The sequence below is a fragment of the Pseudorasbora parva genome, chromosome 3 (assembly GCF_024679245.1).
Source record: "Pseudorasbora parva isolate DD20220531a chromosome 3, ASM2467924v1, whole genome shotgun sequence".
Lineage (NCBI taxonomy): Eukaryota > Metazoa > Chordata > Actinopteri > Cypriniformes > Gobionidae > Pseudorasbora > Pseudorasbora parva.
This window is the reverse complement of record NC_090174.1, coordinates 17,346,671-17,368,100: the sequence shown is the minus strand read 5'-3', so window position 1 is coordinate 17,368,100 and position 21,430 is coordinate 17,346,671. Positions and strand designations below refer to the sequence as shown.

The window sequence follows — 21,430 nt, the reverse complement described above, 5'->3', positions numbered from 1 at the left end:
AAATTTGAACAAATGTGAACTCATGCCAATTCATCAGTGTCACTTAACTGAAGCTTATAATATCCCTATAAAATCTCAAGTTAAATATTTAGGAATGTTTATCTCAAAAAATTCCTTTGAGAATGAAGATACGAATGTGTGGAAAGTTTTAGATAAATGTCAAGTTAAACTTAACTCTTGGTTATTGCGAGATATAAGCCTACTAGGTATAATATTTTTGACCAAGATGGAAGGCATTTCTAGGTTAATCTATCCTGCATACACTATTGCTATTTCAAATAGAGCTATTAAAAGAATCAATCAGGTTAACTTTGGTTACATTTGGAGAAAGAAAACCCATTACATAAAAAGAGTAGAGATGATAAAAGAGTTTAAAGATGGAGGTCTACAAGCCATTGATTTTGATTCTATAAATGGGACCCTTAAAATTAATTGGCTGAAATCATTTTTAAGCAATAATAATTTTTGGTTTCATATTCCCAGAGAATTGTTCAAGAAATTAGGAGGAATAGAATTTTTGTTAAGTTGTGATTTTACCGTTCAACGTCTCCCAATTAAACTATCTAAATTTCACCAACAGGTTTTGCTATACTGGAAGATACTTTATAGTCATAACTTTACACCACACAACACACCACTGTGGAATAATAGATATATTACAGTTAGGAAGAAATCACTGTACGACAAGGACTGGATGGAGAAAGGTATTTGGTCAGTGTCCCATTTAATAGATAGAAATATTGGTATTATATCTTATGAGAATTTTTGTACTAAATATAATTTTATTTGTAACCGGGCCAGATTTGATTCTATTACTAAGGCTATCCCCAACTCTATTATTTTTCTACTTAAAGAAATTCTCTCTTATTCAATCCCTATGGCCCCGAATTTTACGTCTCTCTTAATTGAAGGTTGTGATTTTAAAGAAAGTAAACTTTCGAACAAAATGATTAGAAATAGATTTAACAACATTTCGTATCCTTTAATTGCTTATAGGAATTCAATTGCAAAAAAATTCTCAAAACAAACCATTCCCATACTTAGAACTAAATATTTAAAATTTCCTTTACCCCCCAAAACAAAAGAAATTCATTTTAAAATTTTAAATGGGATATACCCATCCAAAGAATACCTTCGACTTAGATTTGGTTTTGACTGTAATAATTGTTTATTTTGTGACGGCATTGAAACCACAGACCATCTATTTTTTCATTGTATTTTTGTGGAGGCTTTGTGGTCGGATGTTTATGACTGGCTTTTTCCAAAGGTATCTCACCTTAAAGATTTCACTGTAAAAGACATTATTTTTGGAATTGTAATGGATAATAACAAAGACAATTTCCTAGTTAATAACATCATCATGCTGGGAAAATTTTATATACACAAATGCAAGTTCTTAAAGGTGAAACCAAGGTTTTACTCATTTCATAATGAGTTCAACTTGTACACAAAAGCCCTAAAAATTATGAAAAAGAAAAATGCAATCAATCTTTATTCCATTATAGAAGAATATGATCTACAAAAAAAACCCTAGCCCCATTTATTTTATTTTAATTATTAATATTTTATTTTAATTTCTATGGATGTATTTTATTTATTTTAAGCACCTGATCTGTATTTTCTACTATGAAAATTTGTGTTATTGCCATGCTGTTTGTATATGATTTCTGTTCAATAAAAAAAAAAAATAAATAAAAAAAAAAAAACAGCGATGATGTCGGCAGAGCTCGAATGAGTAAATTGATAGGCATCATAAATAAATAACACCTGGCATTCGCGAAAAATCGTTAGGTTAGTTAACTTTAAAATCAGAGAACGATATACCTGAGTTAATTGTTTAAAGAGCTGCGTCTTGTATTTTACATTTAATTAGCATCACCGGCCACAGTATTGTCTTTCAAACATTAACTTGTCAAACCAGAAGAGTCAACACTGGAGACTGTGGAATATGTATGTTTATGGTAAGAAATGTAAGTAAAAGAGCAGGCTTTTCTAACACAACATTAATGATGGACATGTTTAATCATTTGTAAAACAATGGGATATTCCTTATTTAGGTGTTTTCAAATCTTAAGTTTGATTTATATTCATAATTGTTATAAGAATGTGGGGGAAAAAACACTACTACACTGAATATTGCGCTGGACTGGGGGTTTGACTTTACTAAGCATAATACATTTTGTAATTATTTATCAAAAGTATTTTGGGACGTTTTAAATGTCATTTTGAATGTATCTACTGTGCTTCAGCATGACTCCTACCAGTGAATCTGCTGGTGTCAGTAATAAAGAAGTGAAGGAATAGATTATGTGAGTTCAAGATATTTTTGACTTAAATTTTGGAATATTAGTAATAACCAAATAATATTTTCTAGGAAGACACAGGGCATATTTGATGCAGACAAAACAACAGACAAGGTAACAGCACATTCAGTGTGACGGGCTAATTTCAAGTGTTTCCCCCGTATACAGTATCTTTCTGAATAAAATACAGAATAAATGTTTTTAAGTACTAACTGCACCCATAGGATGTGCATTCTGTATTAAGGAAAGTTACTGTAAGTAGTGATGTTTAGAAAATAATAGTGTTTAATGACAATGTCATTCATTTTTGTTAGTTTTGTATGCCTCATTGTTGCCAGAGAAATGCTACTTGATGTGCTCATTGAGGTGCTGTGATCCTGCTTTTGTAAACTTGGGTCTTGTATGTTTGCATTACAAAATCTGGTGGGAACTCATTCTTGTGAAAGCACACATTTGCTGGTTAGACCAGTGTTTCTCAACTCTGTTCCTGGAGGCAAACCAACAGGTAAACATTTTGAATGTCTCCCTTATATGACCTCTCCATTTCAGGCCTTGGAGCAGAGATGTGCAGTTTCGGTCACAGTCCTGCAGAGTTCAGCTCCAACCCTGATCAACTACACCTGAACCAGCGTCTTCAGGGTTAGCAAGTACAGGCAGGTGAGTTTTTATCAGGAGCTGTCTCATTTCCGAGGCTACATTTGTCGACCAAAAAGAATCAGAGACCTGTAGACAGTAGCTGTGTCTCATTTCGTTTAATTTCGAAGGCTCCGTCCTGTGTAGGATGCAGTATACAGAGTGTCCTCAATCAGAATTGAGATGTCCTTCGTAGGACACACAGGCAGGAAGTATCACGCTGCTATGTCAACACGTTCAGCCTCTTTGCGCTCTCACGCCAGTTATATGAATGAAAAATTATTTATAACTTGAAAATGACTATGAAATGTTTCCTATCTTGTCAGCAATGTACTGTTCTAAACGTTTAAACAAGCACTAAACAGTTGTAATCCTGTTTACCACAACTATCTGTTTGAGGTAATCGAGCTTAAAAAACAAAAACAAGCTTGAACTAATTGCATTTAAACACCACATCAACACTTGCATGTATATCTGGCGAGGTGCAGTCTTTTCATAAAAAAAAAAAAAATGACGGTTGTTAACGGCGACGCAAAGAATTGTGGGTTATTCCAGCTGTGAAGGATAGAGCTCATGCACACTCCAAATTCCTGTGAAAGAAGGACTCGTTCGAAGGTCGCATTTGGAGTGTCCTTACCCTACTTTTATTTTAAATGAGACGGCCTTATGACGTATACAGGCTTCAGATGCGAACGCCGGAGGATGCAGCCTTTAAACACTGCTTATCTGGCGATAACGGTTTAATAGTTATTTGATTGCAAAATGCAATAAGAATAGTATTCACATGGATGTGCATGTATGTATACTACTGTTAATAAGGTCATGTGAATCTCGTGTCACAGTTTTCTTATGAATCCTCTAGGCTACACTGGAAGAGGAAAATGGAGAGAGATGCTTCAAGAAACATACTGGTGCCAGGAGAACCATCTCTAACTCAACATCAACAACATAATCAGCTGGTGGTGGATTTCAGGGGAAAGGACAGAGAACACACCCTGTCACCTTTTACGCCTGTAGGGAGCAGGTCAACAGCTTTAAGTTCACATAACTAAAGATCTCACATGGTTTGTGCACAGCCACACACATAAGCACGTCAGCACCTCTCTTATACCTCAGGTGCCTGAGGAGGTTTGGAATGAACCCCAGCATCCTTAGACCATTCTGCATCTGCACTGTGGAGAGCATCAAGAACACTTGGTAGATAAACTGCCCTGCAGGTGACCTTCAAACCACATTGTAGGAGTTGAGCTTCCCTCCGTCCAGACGGTGTATAAAGCCCAGAGGATCATCAGTGACTCCTGCCACCCGAGCCACGGACTGCTCTCTCTGCAGCACCAGTCCCACACAAGCTGACTGAGGAATGGTTTCTTTTAGGCTATCAGGCTGCTACACAACCCGAACTGATGTGCCTTACAACCCCACTCTATGCTATGCCATACACTGCACTTTAGACTCCACAATTTCAACCAAAAGTGAACCTAATGTATTATGCACTGCACTTTTAACACCATCAATTCTGCCATCACCTACTTATCAACCCGCTGTACCTCTGTAACTGTACAATTGGATGCTGAACACTAGTGGTGGTTGAGGAGAGACCCCTGACATGGTTGTAAAGCACTTTGGGTGTACATCAGTTCATATGAAACCAATATGTGCCTCATTCATTCATTCATTCATTCATTCATTCATTCATTCATTCATTCATCTTATGCAATGGCCCTCATTTATCAAAAGTGCGTACACCAAATTTCCAGCGTACACCTTGCGTACACCCAAACCCATGGTGACTTTGAGATTTATCAATATGCACGTTGGCGTACGGCACGCTCAAATCCTACGCCAGCTCAGGAGGTGGTGTACGCACGTTTGAGTTAGTGTGAAAATGTGCAGGAAAACAATTCCTAACACCACAAAACGCACTGGCAAGATATGCTATATTACCCACTGTTAAAAACCACAACAACAACCATCAGTGTTTATTTTTGTGCAACATGAACGTCAATGTTTAATTTGTGTGACTTTACCAAAGCGTTTGATTTGTAGGAATATGTAATCCTCCAGTCGCGAGCCTGTGCGCTTTATCTGACGTTTCAGGCCCGCCTGGCCCGGCAGCTGCACTGCGGACGGACTGGGACTTCTTTTAAATAATAATAAAATCAATAAAAACGGCATTCTTCTTCTAAATAACAAGCGTCATTAAGAATAATAATCATAATAATAAGAAGAAGAATCTTACAAATTGTCATGTAATTATTAATGTGAATGAATCTTACTCCACAATACATCATCACTATTGTACACCCCAATACATGTGCCGTGATACGAAATTAAATGCTAATTGTTTCAAAACGTGCTGTAAAATAATGCATTGTGATGGTAATTTATCATCCAAACAGCTACCCAGCAAACACAGAACGTTCCCCTAACGTTAGTTTTTGGTTCCCATTTGGTTATTTTTTTGGGAACCAAATACGTTGGGAACGTTAGGGGAACGTTCTTTTTAGGTTTTATTTTTAAATATATTTAAACTGCTGGAGTGCGCGTCTCAACCCCCACACTAACAGTAGCTACTCGTAATTTGGGTCCATATTTTGTTTTTGTGAGCGCCTTTAATCCCACTCTTTAAACTCCCAAATAAAACAATTTCGGGTTTTTTTTCCACTTCCCTGGTGATGGTCTCGATGGGCGCGTCTCAATCATCTCAATAGTTCAGTAGTCAGAGCACTGATCAGGGAGTCAGCCCATTAACTTATGTCCTAATCAGTGCCCTGACTAAGTGGACTAAAGAGATGATTGAACACGCCCGATCTCCACGTCGGAGAAGTTTCGTTTCTTTGCCGTCTTCTGTTTGTCCATGGCGTAAAATGAGGGCGTGCGGGAGGTAGAGACTTGAATATATAGGGGCGTGTTATTCTAATGACGATCGTTTTCAGCCGTGGGATTTATCAAGGGCAGGTATTGCGTACACCTGAATTGCAGAGGTGCGCACAGTTTCATAAATCAGGCGGTGAGAGGAGTGTAAGCATAATCTTACGCCAACATAAACACCTGTTTCTACGCAAGATTGATAAATGAGGGCCAGTGTGTGTATAATATGTACATTATTTATTGTGTATAATGTGTATTGTTACCTGTTAAGTATGTACAATTGTATTCTGCACTGCTCTCAGACTTTCGCTTACCACAGTGCATGTGCTGTTGCTAATGTGACAATAAAAGTGATTAGATCTGAAAAACACTCACAACCAGGTTTCTGAAGTGACGTGTGCCAGTTGCTGGAGAAGTGATTCTTTATTTATTCTGTCTTTATAGTTCCACTCTTAAATTCACTCTCAATAAAACATAGTTAACATTTTTGACCAGCTCAGTGTTTCTGAATTATATCTCAATTTGTGGGATGTGTTTGAAACTCATCACACTTTGTTTTTTTTCTAACAACCTACCAAATTCAACATATAGCAATGAACGATATACATATATTTTGTTTATAAAAAGTCAACTAGCCTATCTACTTTAGTAAAATTTAATCATTTAAAATCACAACTATGATAAGGCTGTTATTCATTAAATCACTCGTTCTATATTTGCCTTGCTTCCGGTGGCTAAAAGCGACAGGTACCGCCTACTTCTGGTAGTAAACGGCAGCCGACGTCCGGTTTTAGTGGCAGGTACTGTCGGCTGCCATTGGCAGCAACTTCCTGCTGCCAGCTGCCGATTTTTCGCTGAACCCCTTCTCAGGCCGTTTCAGCATAAAAACGTTCCAGCGTTACTCGTCGTAATTATATTTTTACTAGTAACAATTCAATTAAAGAGCTCTATAATTCAATTTGTACGAGTAACAATTACAATTGTAGAGCTCTATAATTCAATTTTTACTAGTAACAATTCCAATTAGAGAGCTCTACAATTCATTTATTACTAGTAAGAATTCAATTAGAGAGCTCTATAATTCAAATGTTACTAGTAACAATTGGGATTATAGAGCTCTCTAATTGAATTGTTACTAGTAACAATTACAATAGTAGAGCTCTCTAATTGAATTGTTACTAGTAACAATTGGGATTATAGAGCTCTGTAATTCAATTGTTACTAGTAACAATTACGATTAGAGAGCTCTCTAATTGAATTGTTACTAGTACCAGTCAGAAGCCGAGATAGCAGCGGATGCAAAGAAAAATGCGGACGCATATGCCGAGTTGATTTTACTGTTAGATGATAAAAGCCTCTCACTAGTTATGAGGGATGCGCCCAACAATGGAAGAAAAGCCCTGGAAATATTGAGAGGATATTATGCAGGGAGGGGAAAGCCCCGCATAATCAGCTTGTACACCATGTTGATATCGCTTCAAAAGGCAAATGATGAAAGTGTAATGGACTATATCATCAGAGCAGAGACAGCCATCACGGCACTGCGAAACGCAGGTGAAACGTTAGGAGATGGACTGCTAGTGGCTATGGTCTTGAAGGGATTGCCTGAGAGTTTTAAGCCGTTCGCAATACATGTGGCGCATACAGATGACACAATCACGTTCGCGGGCGGAGTTCAAGACTAAACTGCGTAGTTTTGAAGAAACAGAAAAGATAAAAGCTGCTGAGTCGAGCGACAGCGTGATGAAAACTCAAGGGAAAACCAGACGGCAGCCCGCAAAGACGAGTGCACGTGGCTGGGTCAGGGACGACACAGAGATAGTATGCTTCAATTGTGGTACAAAAGGCCATCGAGCGAAAGCATGTCGACAGAAAGCGTGGTGTAGTATCTGCAGAAGCGACACACACAAAGACACAACATGTAGGCGTAAGGACAAGGACGTTAAAGACAAAAAGGATGGTGTGAGTAAAGCCTCAGAAGATGTTGAGGACTACGTGTTCAAGATGAGAGATGAAGTGACCGGTGTCCAGTGGCGGCCTACATGCAACATTCAGGAGAAGGGTCTGATGGTGGACACGGGGGCTACCTCTCATATTATCACAGACATTACCATGTTCAAGAGTTTTGACAGCACTTTCAGGCCAGAAACGGACAGTGTCGAGCTGGCAGACGGCACTCGGTGCAACGGGGTCGCTCAGCGGAAGGGAAATGCAGAGGTTTCCCTCATCGACAGTGGAGGACAGCAACGCAAGGCGGTGCTGAAAGACGCTTTGTTTGTACCGTCATACCCCCAAAGCATCTTTTCAGTGAAGGCAGCGACCACAAGTGGGGCTACGGTTGTTTTCAAAGAAGATACAGACGCCCTGATAACCAGAGACGGTGCCAGATTCAACATTCATGTATATGGCAAGTTGTATTATTTGCACACCGGGGCTGAATCTAATGATAAGTGTAATGCATGTCACGACATACAAACATGGCACGAGATTTTAGGCCACTGTAACTATGACGATGTTCTTAAGTTGCAGGATGTAGTTGAAGGTATGCAGATCAAGGGTAAGGCATGCAAACCCGAACAAGAGTGTGAGGTGTGTATTCAGGGAAAATTTGCCCAAACCAGAAATAGGAACCCCGATATCAGAGCAAAGGCTCCCTTACAGATGGTACACACAGATCTTGCAGGTCCGGTAGCCGCAGAGTCGATAGATGGTTACAAATATGTGCAATCATTCACTGACGATTACTCAAGCGCAGTATTTGTATATTTCCTAAAGAGGAAAAGTGACACCGTACAGGCTACTGAAAAGTTCCTAGCAGATGTATCCCCTTATGGGAAAGTGACGTGCATGAGATCCGACAACGGAACAGAGTTTACTTGCAATGATTTTCAAGCATTGTTGAGAAAAAACAAAATTAGACATGAAACGTCGGCTCCATATTCCCCACACCAGAACGGAACGGCAGAGAGAGGTTGGCGTACTCTTTTTGAGATGGGTAGGTGCATGATAGCCGAAAGTGCACTACCAAAACAGCTATGGCACAATGCGGTGCAGACAGCAGCAGTGGTACGCAACAGGTGTTTTAACAGGCGTACAGGGCAGACCCCTTATGAGCTGTTGACAGAAAAGAAGCCTAATGTCTCTAAAATGCAAAAGTTTGGATCTGTATGCTACACGTACAAACAGGACAAGGGAAAATTTGACTCCAGATGTGACCAGGGTCGTTTTGTACGTTACGACAAAAACAGCCCGGCGTATTTGGTGTATCATCCAGATACAAACAAAGTACAAAAACACAGGCTAGTGAAGTTTGTGAGAAAGATAGCTGTGGAGAAACAGACACAAACATGCGATCCATATCTAAGTGATGGCTACAGCAGTGTGAATCCTAGGACTAGTGAGGCTACACAGAGTAGGGGTACCGAAAATGCTCCAGAGCCAAGTGTACAGAGTAGGAGTACACATTGCGATAGTCCAGGTGAAGTAATGAGGTCTAGTGACCACAATCAAACACAACAGAGTGGGACAAATGGTGAACCCCAGAGTAGGAGATTTCCGACTAGAGAAAGAAAAACACAGAGTTACTTAGATGACTTCGTAACCGAAGACAGTGATAGTGATGGGGTTAATATCACGGTAGACTATTGCTGCAGAGCGGTGTGTGGTATTCCACAGACTTTTGAGGGAGCAATGAGGTCAACAAACTCAAAAGAATGGGTAAAAGCCATGGATGAGGAAATCCAGTCTCTAAACGAGAACAAAACGTTTACTCCGACGACACTGCCAATAGGCAAGAAAACAGTGGGGGGTAGACGGGTCTACTCTATCAAGGTTGATGTAGATGGAAAAGAAAAATACAAAGCACGGTTTGTGGCCAAGGGTTACAACCAGAGAATGGGAATAGACTATGAGGAGACATTTTCACCCACAGCAGACTTGACGAGTGTAAGGGTGCGTTCACACTTGTAGTTCGGTTCGTTTGGTTCGTTTGGTCCGGACCAAAAAACAAAAACAAACATAATAGTCCTGGTCCGCTTAGCGTTCACACGGACATTTTTAACAGCGAACCTAAAGTTACCGAACCAAAGGCTCAGGGAGACACTCACAACCTGATTGGTCGGCTTATATGACGTAGGAGCTCGTTTACCGAACATTCAAAACAATGCTGTGTGCTGGATTACACGCGCGGGCATTTTATGCGTGTACATGGTATTATTTTTTATCAGAGAACTCATGAAGAGCTCATGAAATGTTCAAAACATTCAAAACATTCAAAACAACGCTGTGTGCTGGATTAAACGCGATCATTTTATGCGTGTAACACATTTGGCATTATTTCTTACCAGAGAACTCATGAAGAGCTCATGAAATGTTCAAAACAACGCCGTGTGCTGGATTAAACGCGATAATTTTATGCGTGTACATGTGGCATTATTTTTACCCGCTGAGAACTCATGAAGAGCTCATAAAATGTTCAAAACATTCAAAACAGCAGCAGGATTCCCTCCGTTGTGCAGAACAGAGACGGCTGCTGTCGTCTGCACCTGCTAATAATGGGCAACACAGGAACTTTGATGAGAAGAGCCAGGTATGCTTTTTGTGTGTTTTTTCTAGCATTTTCGAAAAATGCTCCTCTGACCAAATATTGATTAGGCACTTCCTCGTTGCTCCACGTTTGCCCTCTAATGTTAAAGTTACTCATTTTGGATACACCGATCTTTCCGCGTCGTCAAATCAGCTGCATTATGCGTCGCATCTTGTGACACTACGTCCGGTTTTTGGTCCGTTTACATGTCTTTGGTCCGTGTTGCGTTCATATATCAATTGAACCGCACCAGAGTTCGTTTGCGGACCGAGACCCATCTTTTTAGCGGTCTCGGTCCGCTTGTTTGGTGCGCACCAGGGTTCGGATGGCAGCGTTCACATATGTTCAAATGAACCGTACTAAGCGAGCAATCGCACCAGGGTTCGTTTTAATCGAACCAAACATGACAAGTGTGAACGCACCCTAAGAGTAGTGCTACAGAAAGCAGCACAGGAAAATTTACTCCTGCACCAAATGGACGTGAAAACAGCGTACTTACATGCTCCCATAGACTATGAGATCTACATTAATCCACCAGAGGGTTACCAAGAGAAGGAGGGTATAGTTTACAAGCTAGAGAAATCACTTTACGGCTTAAAACAATCGGGGCGAAATTGGAATAAGGTTTTACACGATTGTCTTACTGAGAATGGGTTCACACAAAACCCAGCCGACCACTGTGTTTACGCCAAAGAGTCTAAAGAAGGAAAAGTAATCATAATTACATGGGTCGATGACTTAATCATTGCTGCAAGCAATCACGAGAAACTGAAAGAAGTGAAAGAGATGCTTGCAGAAAAGTTTAAAATGAAAGATCTGGGTGAACTCAAACATTTTCTGGGTATCGATTTCAGTCAATCAGATGGGTGTGTAAAAATGACACAGGAAAAGTACACTAACAAGATATTACTACGTTTTTATATGCAAGACTGTAGGACCAGAGAAACACCCTGCGAGCAAAAGTTAGAGTACACTGAGAATGCAGTAAAGATGGAAGATGTAAGAATGTACAGAGAAGCTGTAGGAAGTCTTATATATCTGACTACTTGCACCAGACCAGATTTGAGTTTCGTAGTGAGCAGGTTATCACAGTATTTTGCTGAACCTACAGAGGAACAATGGGTCACTGTGAAGCATGTACTTAGGTATCTCAAAGGTACAGTAGAGAAGGGGTTAAGTTTTAGGAGAAATGACTGTGAGAAACGAGGTATACAAGCCTACAGTGATGCTGACTGGGCAGCTGAGCGCAGTACTACGGGATACTGTGTGAAACTTAGTCAGAACAGCTCTCTAGTCTCGTGGAAGACTAGAAAGCAGCCAACTGTTGCGCTGTCAACATGTGAAGCGGAATACATGGCGCTGGCTTCAACCATACAAGAGTGTTTATACCTAGAGCAGTTACTGGGAGGTATAGACAACTACAAGTACACACAAACTGTAGTACATGAGGGCAATCAGGGAACAATCGCTCTTGCCAAAAACCCTGTAAACAGACGAAGATGCAAGCACATAGACATAAAGTATCACTTTATCAGGTCTACTGTGAATGACGGAAGAGTAACCTTGAGGTATTGTTCTACTGATAACATGATTGCTGATGTAATGACCAAACCTGTAAATAAATTGAAACTGATTAGGTTTGCAGGTGCTCTTTTTGGAGATTGATATGTGTATAACAGAGGTCCACATTCATTCTACTTTTTGTTTTTGTCTGTATAGCAACCTGAGTACAAGTGGGGGTGTTAAAATATGTTCATTATGTCCTCAGTTGTATATAATGTTATACTGTTCATTGTTATGCATATGTGTATGCCACAAGGGGGCACTGAAAGTGTATACTAAAAGAAAAGAGAAAAGACGCGTGTGCGTATTGAGGATGTTTGTCCCAGTTGATTTGTGGTAGTCTCTGACTAAAAAGCTGTCTGACCGTGAGACTGATGTGTCGTCAGCTAAAATAATAAATATGCCGTGAACGGCTAAAGATGATCCCATCTCTCGTCTATCTTTTTCCTCGGAACCCAACGCTGACCCGCAACGGTAATACTACGTAACCTTAACACTCCTCCAGACAAGATCACGGAACGGAAACCCAGAAGACAGAAAGCAAATCTTGTTTTCTTTAGGCTATTTTATAGCACAATGTAAGTAAACACTTTTGCTATTTTAAATAATGTCCTTCTCTTCTGTATGACTATTACAGATTTTATTTGTTTCCTCTGCTCTTACGCACGGGCGCCTCGATCACGCGCACACAACATGCGAACTGTGATGGCATTGCAAACTTGACATCGCAGCCAGTTCATTATCAAAATAAAAAAGCCAACCTAATATATAAAAAGTTACATAGCTCAGTTTAAATAGCCAGTAGCCAACACTTCGTGCCATTCAGCGTGAGCACTGCTCCTGAGGTGTTTCCAAATAGACACCCGCTCGCATGCATGTTTTGTGCCGCTCCTGGCCGCATACAAGTATAAATAGTTTTTTTATTCTGCGTGGTTTGGCGTGGCAGAATACGCGCAAAGTGCGCTCATAATACCATCTCAGTTCAACGCGATCTCGCAAAGCTCTGTTATCAATTAAAATGATTGCACAATGAATCTTTTTTTATAATGTCTAAACTTTCTTTGTTATAATCAGAGGATTTGTCAGCATACAGAATTCAGCACTTCACAAAAACTCTTTTGAGCGGTGAGGGGATTTTTCTCTTAAATTAATCTGTTTGGCCATTGCTGTCACAATGTAGAAAGGACCCAAAAGCGAATGCTGGTAAATTAGTAATTTATTGAGCGGGAACAGGGAAAATAAGGCTGACTGCCAGTTACCAGCCGTATAGGCGGACGCAGGTCAGGAGAGATAAGCAAAAGAGTACATGAGCTGGCGGGTAGCCTGGTAACGGGTACTGCTGGCCAGGGAGCGCACGCAGGACGCGTCGAAACGCACACCTCACTCGGCTGATACGGCGGTGCTGAAGAGCAGACTGGGAAGCCGCAGAACCCAGGGGAAAATCCTCTTGAACCACACACACACGGCGAAACAGGACTAGGCGAGCATAAGAGGACAAGACGTTAGTTGCCGACATGAAAGAACAAACAAACAATAACCCGACAAAGAGGGGAGAAGAGCATGAGAGTTAAATAGCAAGGTGATCAGGACAAAGGGGGGACAGGTGTGAGATGCACAGAGCGCGGCCGCTAATTAATATAGCGAGCAGCTGAGAGAAGGCATACAGAGAAGAGTAAAGCCAGAGAAGTCAAACCAAACTCCTGACAGTACCCCCTCCCCGACGGGCGCCACCTGGCGCCCCCGAGGAAGACTGCCGGGAGCGGAGGAAGTCCTCGATAAGCGAGCGGTCCAGCACATCCCTTCCTGGTACCCAGCTTCTCTCCTCCGGACCGAATCCCTCCCAATCGACAAGATACTGATGACCCCGCCCTCGGGGTCGGACATCCAGCAGCTTCTTAACCTTAAAGACGGGAGAGTTAGCACGAATGGCAAGGGGGGGGGAGGGAGGCAACCGAGTGCGAACCGCGGGCTTAATGCATGAGACATGGAAAACCGGGTGAACGCGCTTAAGGGAATGTGGCAACCTGAGCCGTACTGCCGCTGGACTGATAACCTTAGTAACGACATAGGGCCCAATGAAACGGGGAGCCAACTTACGAGCGGGCGTCTGAATGGGTAAATTACGTGTGGCGAGCCAAACTTTCTGACCACACACATACCTAGGTGCTTTAGACCGACGACGGTTAGCGGCCCGACGGGTGCGTTCCGCTGTCCGGCAAAGAACCGATCTCACTCTCCTCCAAGTACGACGACAGCGCTGAATGAACGCTTGAACCGAGGGAACGGCAGCCGCGCTCTCCTGAGAGGGAAACAGAGGTGGCTGGTAACCCAAGCAACATGAAAACGGAGACAGGCCAGTGGACGACGACGGCAACGAATTATGCGCGTATTCTGCCCAAGTCAATTGTTCGCACCAGGAGGAGGGGTTTCTAGCTGCCAAACAGCGAAGCATCCGCCCAAGGTCCTGATTAGCGCGCTCGGCCTGACCATTAGTCTGTGGGTGAAACCCTGACGACAGACTGGCGGTAGCCCCAATCTGCCGACAGAACTCCCTCCAAAAGTTAGAAACAAATTGGGGCCCCCTATCCGAAACCACATCCGTAGGAAGTCCATGAATCCTAAAGACGTGGTCCACGACCGTACGCGCAGTCTCCTTAGCCGACGGAAGCTTGGGAAGAGGGACAAAATGGACCGCCTTAGAAAATCGGTCCACAACAGTCAGAATCACCGTATTGCCACAGGAGGGGGGAAGCCCCGTGACGAAATCCAGGGCAATATGGGACCAAGGGCGGGAGGGAATAGAGAGGGGACGAAGAAGACCCTTGGGAGGCGAATTACCGGACTTTTGCTGCGCACAGACAGAACATGACGCGACAAATCGACGTATCTCACGTTCCATGGCAGGCCACCAGAATCGCTGGCGGACCACTGCCAGCGTGCGCCCCACCCCTGGATGCGCAACAAATCTAGAGGCGTGACTCCAGCGAAGAACAGCTGGACGAACCGACTGTACGACAAAAAGTTTACCCTCAGGGCACCCCCGAGGAACGACGGTGTGCGCCAGCGCTCCTCTCACCAACCGTTCCACTCCCCACGTGACGGAACCAACCACGCATCCCTCCGGTAGGATGGTCTCCGTGGTGGCACCATCATCAGAGGAAGAAAACTGGCGAGAAAGAGCGTCTGGTTTAACGTTTCTAGACCCAGGTCTGTAAGAGATCGTAAAACTAAAACGCCCGAAAAAAAGAGCCCAGCGAGCCTGTCTAGCATTAAGTCTCTTAGCGGAGCGGATATACTCTAAGTTACGATGGTCAGTCCAGACGATAAACGGAGTGGAGGCTCCCTCAAGCCAATGACGCCACTCCTCTAAGGCCAGCCGGATGGCAAGGAGCTCCCTATTACCCACGTCATAGTTGCGTTCAGCTGACGAGAGCCGGCGCGAAAAAAAAGCACACGGGTGAACCTTATGATCGAGAGGGGAGCGCTGCGAAAGCACAGCTCCCACTCCGACTTCAGACGCGTCAACCTCGATGATAAATTGGCTCTCCGGATCAGGCGAAATTAGAATAGGCGCAGATGTAAACAGACCTTTAAGACGTTCGAAAGCGCACTGAGCATTCTCAGACCAGACAAAGGGGGACTTCGCAGACGTAAGAGCAGTCAGGGGAGCGGCAACCTGACTGAAATTACGTATGAAGCGGCGATAAAAGTTCGCAAACCCCAGAAACCGCTGAAGAGCCGAGCGAGACTCGGGAACGGGCCAATCAGTGACTGCCTGAATCTTGGAGGGGTCCATGCTTATGCCCCTTGCCGACACGACCGAACCAAGGAAGGTAACCGACTGGACATGGAATGCGCATTTCTCCGCCTTTACATAGAGACGATTCTCCAATAAGCGCTGTAATACGCGACGAACGTGTTGGGTGTGTACCTGGAGATTCGGGGAGAAAATGAGGATGTCATCCAGGTACACAAAGACAAAGATGTTGAGCATGTCTCTTAACACATCGTTAACGAGCGCTTGAAAAACGGCTGGGGCGTTTACCAGCCCGAACGGTAGCACCCGGTATTCAAAGTGTCCTAACGGGGTATTAAACGCCGTCTTCCACTCGTCCCCCTCCTTAATGCGCACCAAGTGGTATGCGTTACGGAGATCTAACTTCGTGAAAATCCTTGCCCCCTGCAGGATCTCGAAGGCCGATGACATCAGTGGTAACGGATACCGGTTCTTAATGGTGATGTCATTCAGCCCACGATAATCAATGCAGGGGCGCAGGGAACCGTCCTTCTTTTTTACGAAGAAAAATCCCGCACCGGCGGGGGAGGAGGAAGGAACAATGGTACCCGCCATGAGAGATTCGTCGAGATATCTCTCAAGTGCCTTGCGTTCAGGAGCAGACAAGGAATATAAACGCCCACGGGGAGGAGAGGTGCCAGGAAGAAGGTCGATACTACAATCATAAGGACGGTGCGGAGGGAGAGAAGCGGCCCGGGAACGACTAAACACCGCTCGCAGATCGTGGTACTCCTCCGGGACTCCAGATAAATCAATGGACTCCTCCTGAAAAACAGACACAGGTGAGACAGAGGAAACAGCAGAGACAAGACAATTTGTATGACAAGGCAAGCTCCATGACATAATAGAACTATCTGACCAGTTTATCTGGGGATTGTGCTGTGTTAACCACGGATGTCCTAGGACAATGGGGGCCATAGGAGAATGAAACACTAGAAAGGAAATGGTCTCTTGGTGGTTGCCAGATGTGGTGAGACTCACCGGGGCGGTGGCTAAACGGATGTTAGACAGCGCCCGGCCGTCCAGGGCAAAAGCTGTGGGAGTCTCCTTTAATTCATGAAGGGGAAGGCCGTGTTTAACCGCCCACGTCTCATCAAGAAAATTTCCCTCCGCCCCCGAGTCAATGAGGGCAGAGCAGGTGACAGATGAGGTACCCCAGCGAAGAATGGTCGAAATCAAGGTGCGAGACTTGAAGGATGGGGATAGAGGAGTTGCGCTCGCCAATACTCCCCGATCTACTGGCGAGCTCTCTCTTTTGCCGGACATGTGGCAGCAAAATGCCCAGTGCCACCACAGTAAAGGCACAATCGCTCCCGGATGCGGCGTTGGCGTTCAGCGGAGGAGAGATGTATTCTGCCCAGCTGCATTGGCTCAGGGTCTGGGCGTGACTCCGGTGATGCCGAAGGCGTGGATGGGGATCCCCGGAAACCCATGACGTCAGCACGAGCGCGTCTGCGCAGATCAAAGCGCTTGTCTAACCGAATGGCCAATTCCACCAACTCATCTAGGTTCGAGGGAAACTCACGAGCAAAAATCTCGTCCTTCAGGTCATCATTCAGGCCCTCCAAAAAGCGTGCAGTGAGGGCAGCCTCATTCCATTCACAGGTGGCCGACAAGGTCTTAAAGTCAATCGCATAATCGGCCGCGGAACGTCCTCCTTGGCGGAGAGCAGCTAGCTGTCGAGAAGCCTCGCGACCAAAAACAGAACGATCAAACACCTTCAACATCTCTTCTTTAAATGAGGTGTACTGCTTGCAGCAGTTAGCTTCAGCCTCCCAGACTGCCGCTCCCCAATCCCGGGCTCGGCTCGTGAGAAGAGACACCACAAACGCAACCTTGGCGCGGTCCGAAGCATACGTGACCGGCTGAAGGGAAAACACTACCTCACACTGGGTAAGAAATGCCCGGCACTCTGTAGGCTCGCCGGAATAACAAGGGGGGTTGTTGACGCGAGGCTCGGCTGCTTGTCGCGTCCCAGGAGACGAGGACTGGTCTTGACGCAGGAGGTGTAGTTGGCCGGTCAAATCCGTTACCTGGGCAGCGAGTGCATCCACGGCGTGCTTAGCGGCTGCCAATTCCTCGGCGTGTCTACCCAGCATAGCTCCCTGCAGCTCGACCGCTGAGCGGATGGTCGTCGTCTCGTTCGCTGGGTCCATAGTGGTCGGGTTATTCTGTCACAATGTAGAAAGGACCCAAAAGCGAATGCTGGTAAATTAGTAATTTATTGAGCGGGAACAGGGAAAATAAGGCTGACTGCCAGTTACCAGCCGTATAGGCGGACGCAGGTCAGGAGAGATAAGCAAAAGAGTACATGAGCTGGCGGGTAGCCTGGTAACGGGTACTGCTGGCCAGGGAGCGCACGCAGGACGCGTCGAAACGCACACCTCACTCGGCTGATACGGCGGTGCTGAAGAGCAGACTGGGAAGCCGCAGAACCCAGGGGAAAATCCTCTTGAACCACACACACACGGCGAAACAGGACTAGGCGAGCATAAGAGGACAAGACGTTAGTTGCCGACATGAAAGAACAAACAAACAATAACCCGACAAAGAGGGGAGAAGAGCATGAGAGTTAAATAGCAAGGTGATCAGGACAAAGGGGGGACAGGTGTGAGATGCACAGAGCGCGGCCGCTAATTAATATAGCGAGCAGCTGAGAGAAGGCATACAGAGAAGAGTAAAGCCAGAGAAGTCAAACCAAACTCCTGACAATTGCGTTCTAGAAATAAACATATCAGCTTTGTTAATATATTGGTTACATTGCACAACGCGGCAAAAACGTGTTATACTCTTTGATTTTATTTTATAACATTTTATTTGTTTCTAGATGTTTTTCTTTTCAGATTTTTTTATTTTGCTGTGGTCATGCAAATAGTTTTATTCTCCCGAAATCCACACACACACACACACACACACACACTCACACGAGTAGATATACCGCCCGCACTCAGCCATCAAATCTAGTCCCGCGCCGCACTCTATATGCGTTGGGTTCCGCGAGTGCCGCGGGAGTGTAGTGCAATTCTCAAGCACATTTTTGCGCATGTGAAGAGGATGATTTTTTCCCATCAATATTGGGACGCTAGTTAAGTAGCCAAAGCCAATAATAAATAATGGTTTAGCATCTAAATGTATCACCAATATGGAAACATTTGTACTCGAATGAGGGCTGCCTGCGTGAGTCGCTGGTTACTTTCATTTCCTCATTAAATTATTTCGTTTTGACGTTAAATTTGAAGGATTTGTTGTGGAGTGAGGGGAACTAAAATAACCTATGTTTGTAGTACAATATTTCGCTTTATTTAGCCTACTGGTATTATGAATGCAATCAAATGCGACTTATACGTGACTTACTGTTTTTCTCTCTCTTTCAAATTAGCGTCCCATAGATATGCCTGCCTAGCTATCGAATTAGTGCAGAATCAACTTTCCGTTGCGAACGCATCAAGGATCAAAAGCAGTTGTGTGGAAAAGTGCTGAGCTGAATATTTGTGCCATCTAGTGGTTTAATGGAGAATACAGTCAAATGGCCCATTGTATACAAGTATTGTTATACTTGGTTTGACTAATTTGAATGTAAATGGTTGTAGGCCTATATGGGTCGCGACAACTAAAAAAAAAAAAAGAAAAAAAAGAGCATTTTAAATGCTAAAATGGCTTGTGATACATTTAAACCTTTGTCTGACTATCTATAAATATATTTAAAGATAGTAACAATTGTATTTTGACTAGTGATAATTATAATTCGACTAGTCAAAATGACAATTAGAGATATCTGCAATTATAATTGCACTAGTAAGAAATCTGATTCGAGATATCTCTAAATACATTTTGACTAGTCAAAACTCTATTAAAGATATCTGTAATGAGGCCAGAGATATCTTCAATAGACGCGTCACACATACGCAAAGGTAATTAGAGATATCTCTAATTCAGTTTCGACTAGTCACAACTATCGCAAGCCATTTTAGCATTTAAACCTTTGTCTGACTATCTATAAATATATTTAAAGATAGTAACAATTGTATTTTGACTAGTGATAATTATAATTCGACTAGTCAAAATGAAAATTAGAGATATCTGCAATTATAATTGCACTAGTAATAAATCTGATTCGAGATATCTCTAAATACATTTTGACTAGTCAAAACTCTATTAAAGATATCTGTAATGAGGTTAGAGATATCTTCAATAGACGCGTCACACATGCGCAAAGGTAATTAGAGATATCTCTAATTCAGTTTCGACTAGTCACAACTCTATTTTAAGATATCTGAATTGTACCTGCTCCTAGTCCAATCTGCGCTGTTGTGTAGGGTTGTGACGTGAGGACATTTTCCACCAATAATCGACGAGTGACAACATTTGGATGCATATGATTAAATGTCTCCAGCAGACCCAGTCAAAAACATTTAAGAATGATTTTAAAAAGATTACAGGTTAATAAATGTTTAAATAACATTGACATGATGTAGCTACTGAATACATTGATTAGTACATTGCGTTGTGTTTACTCATGTCATAAAGGTAATAATCCACAAGGTGGGAGTGGTGTGTTGTATTATAGCAAAAGATCTGCGATGTGATATTCTGCTGTGTTGAGTGATGAGCGCCAGTGCGTTGAAAAGTTATTTTAAAATTATAACATATATAATGTTGCACCAGAAATAAGGCCAAATGCTTAGCTTTAAATGTGTTCGTTTGGGAATGAAAACTAACACAACTTAATCCACAGCATGCATCTCAACCTTGTTTATTACTTTAATATATAGCCTAGAATTAGACAACAACCTTCTTGATCTTCTCAGCATATTATATGTCACGTTTACACATGTCCCAGGTACATTTTTATTTTCATACGTTTGATTTCCTTCTCTATAAAGGAGCTTAAAATGACCAAAGACGCAGGACTTTTATTATACAATTCTTAAACAAAATGGCAGATGACAACGGTTTCCGCGGTAGGATTGGTTAATAAAATGTTTAAGGTGTGGCTTAGCTAAGGCATATTTGCATGCATATTTAAGATATCTATAAAGGAGTTTCGACTAGTCAGAATGTTAATTCCAGATATCTACATTTATATTCTTCCTAGTCACAAAGCTAATTGCAGATATCTCCAAAGAAAGATCTGTCTAGTCAAAAATCAGACAGAGATATCTATAATTAAATTGCAGATATCTTTAAATGAGTTTTGACTAGGAAGAACTCCAATTCAAGATATCTCGTATTAAGTTTTGCCTAGACAAAAATCCAATTCAAGATATCTTCAATTATAATTTGACTAGTAATAAATTATTTGCAGATATCTACAAATGTATTTTAGATATCTTTAAATTTGATGAATTAAAGATATCTTAAATGTGATTATGACTAGTCAAAACCCAGTTAAAGATATCTCTAATTATAATTTTTACTAGTGCAATTGTAATTTGAGATATCTCTAATTAGAATTATGCCTAGTATTAAATCAATTAAAGATATCTTTAATTACAATTTCTACTAGTCAAAACTCATTTGAAGATATCTGGAAATATTTTCCAATGGAAGTCAATGGAAGAATGTGACTAGTCAAAATAGCATTATAGATATCTTGAATGTATATTATGACTAGTCGAATTAACATTGTAGATATCTTCAATCCATATTATGACTAGTCACAATCACGTTGTAGATATC

General features: G+C 42.5%; 1 long non-coding RNA gene across 1 annotated transcript; it reads left to right on the top strand.

Moving 5' to 3' along the window:
* The first annotated feature begins 1,885 nt into the window (after positions 1–1,885).
* Positions 1,886–4,390, top strand: LOC137071806 (uncharacterized). The gene is made up of 3 exons (XR_010904501.1): positions 1,886–1,970; positions 2,853–2,960; positions 3,799–4,390. It is a non-coding gene; the product is annotated as an uncharacterized lncRNA (long non-coding RNA).
* The last annotated feature ends 17,040 nt before the right edge of the window (positions 4,391–21,430 follow it).